The following is a 10,956-nucleotide window of genomic DNA, read 5'->3' as shown; positions in this document are numbered from 1 at the left end:
CTTTTTAAATTATAGTGTTACAGGCCAGCAAGATAGCTCAGCAGACTGAGCACCTGTTTAGCCAAGCTCAGGGACTGGAGTTGGATCCCTGGCAGCACATGCCATGCCAGCCCCACCCCTGAGGCATGCAGAGACCACAACATAGTCTGGACATGGTGATGCACACCTGTAGTCCTGGCGCTCTGGAGGCTTAAAACTCATAGGAGGATCAGTACAAGAATGAGCTGTGTAGTGAGACCCTGTAACAACTAAATAAATAAATAAACAAACAAATAATCATATCACTGCTGCTCAATTATCTTTCCTCTATTAGTTTCTGCAAAATTTGTATCAACTGGAACTACTTCTATCTCCCTGTTACTCTTCTTTAGTAGTACATGTATGCTGAAATATGTTTACATTCATCATAGGGAGATGTTGTATGTACACAACACATCTTAATTGGTTTTACTTCACCTTCTCTTACCTCTCTTAAGCTTTTCTTAGGCCATTTAATATTTATCTTCCCTCACCAGTTTTCCCTTAGTTGTTGCTTTCACATATTTTCATTAGACATCTATAGCAGGCATCCAATCTGTAGTGGTTGAACTTTTATTTCCTATAAAACTCACAATAAAACTCAACTGCCATATGATGGTATTGAGGCTTGCATTGTTTCAAAGGTGATTAAGCAATGAAGACCGTTCCCAACACTGAGATTAATGCTCTCATCACTGAAACAAGTACTAGCATAAAAGTGTTCATTCATCTCTCTTTTTCCACTTTCCATATCTGCTTTCTGTATGTGGTGATGTTGCAATAAGTCTCTCACAGAGCGCATGTGCCTCAATCTTGGGTTTCCCAGTCTCTGGAACTGTAGGTCTGTAAATGGTTAGCCACTCTATTTATTCATGCCTAGAATTCTGATATATCAACACAAAATGAACAATGACAAAAGTTGACACAGAAAAACAAAGTATTACTATAGCAAAAACAAAAAATAGTCTGTGGAAGCAAAATTGTAGCTGGGTAATGGATTGATGCTGGAATTGTTTGAAGAAGCATATCCAATAAGAATCAGAGTACCACAAATGAGGCATAAAAGGCAAGTTTGTCAAAGGCTAACAAGCACTACAGGACAAGTCAGAAACTACTTAGAGATACTAATGTGTTCATAATAAGAATATTAGTTAAAAACTAAAGATGGTAAAAGACTTTTATGAGCTCTCAGATATAAATGGGGTATTTCAAGCCAGTGCTATCTTTGTTATAAAGATAGAAAAAGCTAAATAAATATTGCCTGAGGGGTACACAGAAGGCAGAATTTAAGAATGACAGCCTAATGCATTGAACAAAACAAATCTCTAAGCAGCAGAGCACTCACAGAACTGCATGCTTTCTCTGAACTGCATCAACATAACAAAATGAAAGAAGAGAGAAATAGTTTAAAAATGAAATTTGTTTTTTAAAGGGAAGCAGAATTTAACAATTTGAAACATACTACCATGGCTATATACTATACAAATAAAAAAAATCGTGCAAGAAAGATAAGCAAATATGTGACCAAAGTAGTATTAGATAAAGGGATTAGCACAACTGAAAGGAAGACACATGTTATTCATTGACAAAGTGGGAAAATAATACAAAGAGATTACACAAAAGTTGCACACTACCACTTCCATTCTTAGCCAGAGCTCTGGGCTCTTGAGGGCAAGCAGTTTCCAGAGAGTGATTCAAGCGATACAAAGTTCTTTAGAATTTCCTCTTTCCTGAGGCCTCTGATCCCACATGCTGTGTGCCACTCTCCCTGATTGCCCCAGCTGTGTCTCAGGTTGTCCCTGTATGTGGAACTGATCAAAGTTAGAAGGTACAAGTCACAAACCTTGCTGTCATCCATGGGGTGCTAATTCTCCACACATGCAGCTTTCTCCTAGATTTTTAAGGATGCTGCAGCATCACTGGGACAGAGCTGCCATGGACAGGATTTCCATCTATTTTACTTTATTTCTTTATTTAAAAATTTTTGTATTTGGTACCGAATCTCACTACGCAGCACAGACTCCTAGTGATCCTCCAATTTCAGCCTCTCTTGTCTTGGGATTATAGGCTTGTACCACATAGCTCAGTCTTGGTGGTTGGCTAGGTGCGCCCTGGGAGGAGCTTCACAGCTTGCAGTAGGTGGATGGAACCTGGGTCCTTGTGCTTACCTAGGCAGGTGCTTAGTCTGCTGAGTCATTGATTTTATTTTGCTCCCTTTCAAATGGGAAACCTTCACCCTTTCAAGTCTTACATTTTGTAAGTATATTAACACATTTGATTTCACCAACTCACAGATGAAGACTGACACCGTCAAATGGTTCCTTACAGTTCTCCCATTTGTGCCTTGGACTAGTGTCTGGACTTTGGCCTTTTGAGTTGATTTTGGAATACATTAAGAGTTTGGAGCTATTAGGATAGGATGTGCATATCTTCTATGTGTGAGAGAACAGGGATTTTGAGCATCCTGGGGCGTAATATTTTGCTTTAAATGTTTATCTCCTCCAGAGCTCATGTTGAAATTCAAATGCCAGTGTAACAGCTCTCAAATGTAGGAGCTTTAAAAATTAAGAACATAAAAAGGCTGGACCTTTGAGAGATGATGAGGTCAAGAAGACTATGCTCTCACTGTGTGATCAATGACATTGTGGAAGAGCAAAATGAGCTCACTTTGCTCCCTCCACTTTGTTCTCATCTATAGGATGACTTAATAAGAAGGCCTTTGTCAGGCTCCAAAGTCAGTATTTTGGTCTTTCCAGCTTCCAGCTTGGTGAGCTTAAAGACTCTGTTCATTCTAAATTACCTGCTCTTGAGTGTCCTGTTATCATCATCCAAAATGGGTGAAAACAAGAACATTTATTTCATCTTGTGCCCTCTATCATTGCCAGTGTCATTAAATTTTCAATCTAGAATTTCACATGAGTAAGTCAAGGAAGTTGTAAATCTTACTGTCACCTCTAATACAATAGTAAGAGAATCTAAAATTGCACTATCAGAAGTAAAGGAAAGGTTGAAAATCTGACTACACTTTTATCATGCTATTAAAGCTGTGTAACTCTAACAAAATACCCATGACTAGGTAATATATAAATGATAGAAATCTGCTTCTGGAAGCTGAGGATGCAAGAGCAAGGCCTGGCCGAGTTCCGTGCTTCGTAAGAGCTGTGCTTGCTGCACTCTCACATGGCAGAAGGCACAAGCATTCCCTCCTCCTGAGGAGAAAAACGTATCTAACTTTGCCCTGTTGGCTTCTCGTAAAGCCCTGGTGCCTTTCATCAAAGAGGCAGCCTCATTACTGAGTTACACTCCAAAAGGCTGTGGAAGTGGAGCCAAATTGGAGACCTACATACAGGTACAATAGCAAAAGGCATGAACCATCTGCTTGGGAAAGCTGCCAACATCACTGTGAAGCCTCAGACAGAAATCTCATGCTGGGGACCCTCAAAACAGTACCAGTGTGGCTGTCCATGTTCTTGGCATCATGGGCCTAGTTTCACTGTCTAGGATTCCACATATGGAGATTTAGGGCCTAATCGGTTTCTGCTCAGTTTTGTTCTTGCTTTAATTTGATTATAGTTTTCTACTTACCTACTCAGCCCTTCTGGAATAGGAACGTAAGGTCTACAGTGGTATCAATATTATATATTTGAGGGATGTCACTTTTTAATTTTTACAGGGACTCACAGAAGACAGAGTTTGATAGGAGTGTTAAATTGCATTTTGGATTTGCACTTTGAGACTGACAAGTCAGTTAACAATGCAGTATTATTAGTTGAGAATGAATGTATATTGCACTGAAATGGACAAAAACTTCTGGGAGTCAGGGAAGAATGCTGTGTTCAGGTTAGCATTTGGTTATTCCCTAAATCTCTAAGTGATTGAAAGCTTGTTCTCAGGGTGGCAGACTTGAGAGGGGCTGTGCAACCTTTAAGAAGTGGGGTCTAGTGAGAAGTACTAATAACGGGCAAGCTCTAAACAATAATTAATGCATTTTTCATGGGATCCTAGTTATTTGCTGAGAGAGTGTAGTTATTAAAAACAAGCTTGGTAGGTGTAGGGAGATAGTTCAGCAGCATAAGCACCTGCCTGGAAAGTGCAAGGTCAGAGTTCAATCTCCAAAACAAAAGATAAATAAATAAATAATTAATTAAATAGAAAACACAAGGCTATCATCAACCTGTCTGTCTCTCTCTCTCTCTCTCTCTCTCTCTCTCTCTCTCTCTCTCTCTCCCCCTCACCTCTCCCTTTGCATCATTGTTTGTTTAGATTGTGTTCAATTTTATGAAATTTTTTATCAATCTTCTGGCACAGCAACAGTGGGAAATTCATCAGTGTGTTCTTCACAAGTCTTAAAACTTCTGCATGTTCGATTTTTGCAGATGAAAATCCCAATTAATTTTTCTCTTTGTGTTTTAACATGTGTCTATTGTAGCTGTCTATTCCTATTTCTGATGCTCTTCTTTGCATGTAAGCAGAATTTCCAGTGTGAGCCATATATTAGAAGTGTTATTTTGCATCAAAGCTGAGGGTAAAAGATCATCTAGTCATGTGGTCCTTTAAATAAGAGGTGAGGGGCTGAGGAAATGTCTCAGTGGAATAAGCACTTCTCTAGAAAGCACAAGGGCCTGAGTTCAATCCCCAGTTCCGCCAAATAAATAAATAAATAAATGGTGATAAAAATAGATAAGTAAAAGGAAATGAAGCATAAAGTTGAAATGGTACAGAATACATCATCGTGAATTCCAGTTTTAGTCCCCTTTCTCTTCTTCTTGCTCCCCTCTACCCATTTTTGGATCCTTTTCCTTCTCAGAACAAGTCTGCAATACATAATGTTCACATTCTTTGTGTGAGGCTATTACATATACATAACTCATCTTAATTCTCTTTAAGTCGTCACCCTGTCAAAAATTAGAACAGGCATTAATCCTGACCACTTCTTTATCTATTCTAGACCCTGCCCACCACTTCCTCTTTCACACAGCAGAACAATAGAGACCCAGCCCTGAGGTTTTCCGTCAAGGTTCAACATCCTGCTCAGTTTTCTTTCATCCTCACAACTAGACCCACACTCAAGGGTGGGAGGAGGCCTCCCTGTTGTGGGCAGCACAGTCACTATACTTATGTTCTTGGAGATGAAAAAGATTTCTCTCCAGCATCCCATCACCTTGTCCACCCCTCATGACTTCTATGTTCTCCTTACCTCCCCCACTTAACTCTGCTCCAAGACTCCTCCAGCTCTAAGCTTTCTTCTACCACTACCCTATTTTCCAGGACTAAGTTTTTATCTTTCAACCCCCTGTGATCCAAGTCAAAAAGAAAAAAGAGAGGACACACCAGGCTTGGGGGCATGAACATCTCCCCCTTAACAATTATATACCGGGTTGTTTCTTCCTGTATAGAACTGATGCCCCTGGTTGATAGATGCAGATCTTGCCAAACCTCAAATGTTTCTGTGGTTGAGCAGAATATACAATAGTTTCAAATCACATGGTATTTGAGGCCCAAGCTCTCACCCACAAATACAGCACCTCACAACAGGCTGATCTCACAGCTCTGACCTCAACCCAACCCTGGAAAAAGGAAGAGCTAACATCTACATGAACTCAAAATACACTTTTCACATTCTTCACAACCATACATCAATTGGTCTAAAAGAGAATTGCTTATGACCAGGGGATCCTCCATCACCAATTCCCACCTCAAAATGACACTCCTGGATGAAGGAATTACACACTATAAGAAACATCAAAAACATACATATCTTTTATCATAGGGAAACTTTCCCAAAGCAGACAGCCAAGGAGGCTGTTACCTCCTCCAGCAATCTGCCTGCTCTCCAAGAGGGAATACCTCTCCCTGATAGGCACCACCCTCATCTATTTCCCAGAACACTCCCAGTACCAGACACTCCCAACTGACCAAAGATGGTTCCTTGACCAAGGAAAGTATTTCCTTCTGGTCTCTGTGACTCATCAGATACTCTCCTCCCTCCATGATCGCTTGCATGTGGGTTGCAAACTTCTTACTTGCTCACTTCACCCTCTCATGTCAGCCCCATCCTGAAAGACCACACAGAGAAGGTTCACCACATACTGAGCAGTGTGCTATGCTGACTCTCCCAGGGCTTTCTCCATCCCCATTACTACCAAACTCATGGATTTCTCCTACCCAGGATTGTAAATTGACTTTACCCAAGTGACTTGAGTAAAAAAATTCACCTATCTCCTAGTCCGGCTAGACACCTTCACAAGATGGACTGAGGGATTCTCTATTACCTTTGAAAATACTGAGGCAGTCATACAGTACCTCCAGTCAAATATTGTCCCACAGTTTGTTCTGCCTATCTCAATCCCACCAGACAATGGGCTGGCTTCAATAGCTCAAATAATGTTAGAGGTCGCGCAGCCTCTCAGTGTAGACTGGAAACTCCACACTCCCACAGAACCTGTTGCCCAGAAAGGATAAAATAACCTAATTAAGGCGCAACTCACAAAATTCTTACTACAACTAAACATCTCCCCTCCCTAAGGCTGTCATCAGACTAAGGAAAGCAAACCCACAGGCTACAGCCCCTTTGAACTTCTGTATGGCCTCTCCTTTCTTCTGGATCCTTCCTTACAGCATCCCTGAAACTAACTGCCTAGGTCTCTACCTTTGCTCCCTGCAACTACCCAGGAAATGGATCCAAAAAACAGCAAGTTTCATCTTAGCTTCTTCCAACATCCAGATGTAGGAGGTGGACCTTGCTAGCAGATGAGTGGTAAAAACTCCACACTCTCAACCCTTCAAATCCAAATGGACAGCCCCCCCCCACATCATCTATAGCACTCCAATGGCAGCCCACCTATAGGAACCACCCAAAGGGGTTCTTTGCTCTCCTCTAAAACTTCACTCCCAGATCCTGCTTACCCACCTCTGCGAAGACCTCACTGGCTGCCAAAGATTCTCACTGGAAAATGCAAGCACTCTCCCTCACCTCCTTGTTTTTCACCTCCATTCCTGAGGTTCTGGGGCCTTTTCTGACCTCGCATTTCATCAGTTCCCTAAGGCAGATCTCTGCTCAAGTTCCCCAGGCTCACTTGCTGGAACCTATCTTACACTGGATAATAAGCCTCTTTTTCCCTCACCCTCAGACCCATACTCCTGCGTGGATTCTCCATTGGGTCCAGAGTTTATTATCTGAGGACATACTCTGCCACTCACTTTGTACTACAAAGTCTGTCTGTTTCCCCTCCTCCTAGTCCTCCTTTGCACCAAAGATCTCAAACCTTTCACCTATCTTCTCACTCTTGGGCTGCTTACTACCTCCTCATACATCTAACCCACATCCTTCAACAATGCCCAGTGTCAAAACCTTACCTTACTCCTAGATTCATTATTTTTGCAAAAAATCTATTATACTTTCCCCTGGTTAAGCCCTGATCTGGCTCCTTGTGATCCTTTGTCTCTTGAATTGAGGATCTCACCGTTGAAGGAAATTTTCATGTCTTTCCCATGGAAGAAATCCACTTTTTCACTTTCCCATTCATTCTCTGCCTAACTTTTCCAAATGCCGAGGGTCCCCATGTATTGCCATGACCAGTTCCTACTCACACATTCATAACTCCAGTCCTCATATTTGCTGTCAGACTGCTTTCAGTAGTCCTAAGTGACTGGAACCACGCTAAGAGGTGCCTTCTAACAGTTATCCTCCTTTTGTGTGTGGGACTGCTGCTCTTTCCCTTGTGTGCTCTCAGGAACTATCTATCAGTCAAACACTGCACCACCCACCCTCCCCATGTTTTCAAATGAGCCAGGTCTTGCCAGAAGGAGTCTTCTCACCATCACCTTCCTCCTGCTGATCAGGCTCCTCATCACCTTGCTATGTCTTTTCTATCCCCAGCCCCAGAATACACACCCACCCTGCCCAAAATGCCTGAACTCCAAAAGAAGCCCTAGGCCCAGACAATCCCCCAGAGCTACCCTCCTACCTCAGAGATACTATACACCTGGCCTGTTTTCTACTGAACCACTCAAAGCAAAACCATGCTTAAGAACCCCAGTACACAAAAATGCCTCCATATCACAAGACCAATAGCTGCAGGCATAAAAATTTTTTCATAGGTCACCCAATACCTCTACAGGAGCTCCTGAGGAGTGTCTGAAGGACACTTGACCTCCTCTTAATTCAACTTAACTGTCAACCAACACTTTCCCTGAGACTACAAGAACACAGCATTCGACTCAGCTTGATTCAGACTGTCAAGAATACCAAGCCCAGAAACAAAATCATGAATCAAAATTTCCCAATGATCACCGAATCAACTTCCCTATCTCAAATTTCTGCTGTATTCTCATCCAGCACCTGACTCACCTTCCCTGGCCAAACGCCCCAAAGAGGGACACCATCTCTATCCAATGCCTGATAATGCCTGCCAAAGAACACCCAATAGCTTCTTGTGGACTGGATAACATTCCATTTTAGTGGCAGGATAAAATACCAGGTGCCACCCGAAAGGACCATTCAGGATCTGCTCCACCTTTTATGCAAGGGCCATACTCATCTCCAGCATAGGACAATGATAAAAGAAGGTTCTAAGCTAAAAAATCAACTGATGCATGCTATTTTCTGATTAAACACATCCTGGGTCTTCTGGCTGTGATCAACCTCCTCTTATCTCTGTCTGCCCATAAAATTGACTGAAACATGTACCCTAATATTCCTGGCCCTCAAAATAGATATAGTCCCTTGGCACCCAGAGCTCCTGATAGCTGCACTGACCCCTCTCAGACAATGCCTACAAGGCCCAACACTCAGCCCGACTAACAGATCTTGGAATCTTCACAGATATGGGGACAGGAGTTGTAGGGGTGGCTGTCTCCACCACAGCTGGCCAGGACCTCACAGAAAAAAAAATGTCAGAGGATTTTGGAAAAATTTCTAATTCTACCCTTACTTTACAGAAAGAACTACAACTGGCTGGGATGGCACTCGAGAACCACCATGCACACCCAGGATCTGCTCACTACAGTGAAAGGAGGCACCTCCATCTTCCTCAGAGATGAATACTGTTTCTGTTAACAGCTTGTGATTTGTTCATCAGAAAGTCAAGAGTCTCTAGGATCAAGCCACCAGGCTCAAAGAACAGGCAAGGGTGGCTTCAGCATGGCTCAGCTATGAGTCTTCTTCCAAACTGGCTGGACATCCTGCTTCCCCACATACTTGGGACCATAGTCTCTCAGTCTTTCTGCTCTTTCTGCTTGGACTTTGCATAGTAAGACTCAACAAATTTCACACAAGGATGGATCCAATTGACAAAATCCAGACAGCTCTATCTGATGGCCCACGACGTGGCTATCCCAGAGGATTCTCCAGCTGACTATAGCCAGAACCAAAGATTCTCACACTCCTAGAATTCTGTCACCTTGCCTCGGTCTGATAAAATCACCACCAGCCTAGCCCCTCTACCCCTTCATTTATTCCTGTCTCAGATTTCTCTGATGCCCACATAATCCTCTAGTCCTGCTTTAAGAAGTCCTGAGAAACTACACCTCCTCCTCTCTTCTTTTGCTGTAACTCAGCAGACAGGAATGTCATGTCTCTGAACTAAACCCACACACACCTACAAAAGAACAACTCCCCAAATAGATCTGTTCTTCTCCCCTGAAGGAGCTCAGCATTCAACAGGAAGCCATCAGCTGCCACACACAGCTCAAGTTGCAGAGAGCAGATTCTGCACAGAATCACAGGAGACATGCTGTGCTTGCCAGTATCCCCATAACAAACACCTCCACATCTGTCAGAAAGCTCTAGACCTCCTACGCAAAGGTCCAAAATTCTGCCCTCCCCTCAACCATTCCCTCCTACCTTGCCTAATCTCCCCTATACAACTTACTATTGCTCCTCACTTGGAGTCAGTGATCTTTGCACCCTTGGTCTGGCCATACCTATTTTCAGTAAAGTCCTCACATGTTGCTTAAATGCTGCCTGCCTTAGCAGTCTCAACTGTGCCTCAGTTTACCCTTCCACTGTGTTATGTTTACATACATGAAACCCAGCTACTATTGATTTGATTTTTCAGGAGTAAAACTGTATATGTAAACTATAGCAGTATTTGGTATTCTTGGAGAATATACATTGTAATCTAATATGTACAATCTTAATTAATACAGAAATAAATAAAGCTATCAATAGAACAACTGTTGATGTGTAATATAAAAATTAGAAAATATCTGCAAATAAAATTTCAGCTGGTCCCATATATGAATATCATTAAGGATGAGGACAATACTCATGTGGTGTCACTGAGTGACTGTATACCAAACTGACATAACCACGTACTTGAATGGACTGCTGTGGCAAGTGCCTTCACCTCAGTTGGTCACCCAGGGGAGCCAAGTGCAGAGACAAGCAAATTCATCAGCCAGCAGTCAGCATCCAGCAGGGAACAGTCATTGACCCAGGAGCAGGAGGGTGGTGCACTCTGTACCTATGTAGTCCTGGGAAAAGAAATGCAATTGTGTTTTCTTATTGGCTTAAAACATAAAAAAAATCATATGGGGCTTTCCATTTGGGGTGGAGAAAATGATATAAATGATCATCTTTTTCTAGAAGGCAAGGGGTAGGATGTGTGTCGCAATGGTTAAATTTGCAGGAAACAGAAACTTGTAGAAACAAATGCAAGGAAAATGAAACTTAAATCTTAACAAGGCACCAGGACCAAATGGCAGTGATTTGGCACCCTATCCCATGTCGGTGCTAGAAAACACTGGAGGGAGGTCATAGCACACAAAATGAATTGATTAATTTTTACACTCTAGCTACATGGATAATACAACAAAATGAATCTCAGTTAGTACACAGATATCATGAAAGAAACCCAATCACAACATGCAAAAAACTCAGTGTCCTTCAACAACAAATTGGAGACTACATGGTGACATATTTATTCCATGGAATGC

At 42.2% G+C, this 10,956-nt stretch overlaps 1 protein-coding gene across 1 annotated transcript in view; it reads right to left on the bottom strand.

Moving 5' to 3' along the window:
* LOC101568679 (interferon-induced very large GTPase 1-like) overlaps positions 1-10,495 on the bottom strand; it is a 45,370-nt gene extending 34,875 nt beyond the window's left edge. Inside the window, exon 1 of the mRNA XM_004648196.2 lies at positions 10,337-10,495. The gene's annotated coding sequence lies outside the window, so the exon portion shown is untranslated. The remainder of the gene's footprint in view (positions 1-10,336) is intronic.
* Between the last annotated feature and the right edge of the window lie 461 nt (positions 10,496-10,956).

This window comes from Octodon degus, unplaced genomic scaffold, assembly GCF_000260255.1.
Source record: "Octodon degus isolate 3935 unplaced genomic scaffold, OctDeg1.0 scaffold00359, whole genome shotgun sequence".
NCBI lineage: Eukaryota > Metazoa > Chordata > Mammalia > Rodentia > Octodontidae > Octodon > Octodon degus.
This window is presented reverse-complemented; position numbering and strand designations above follow the sequence as displayed.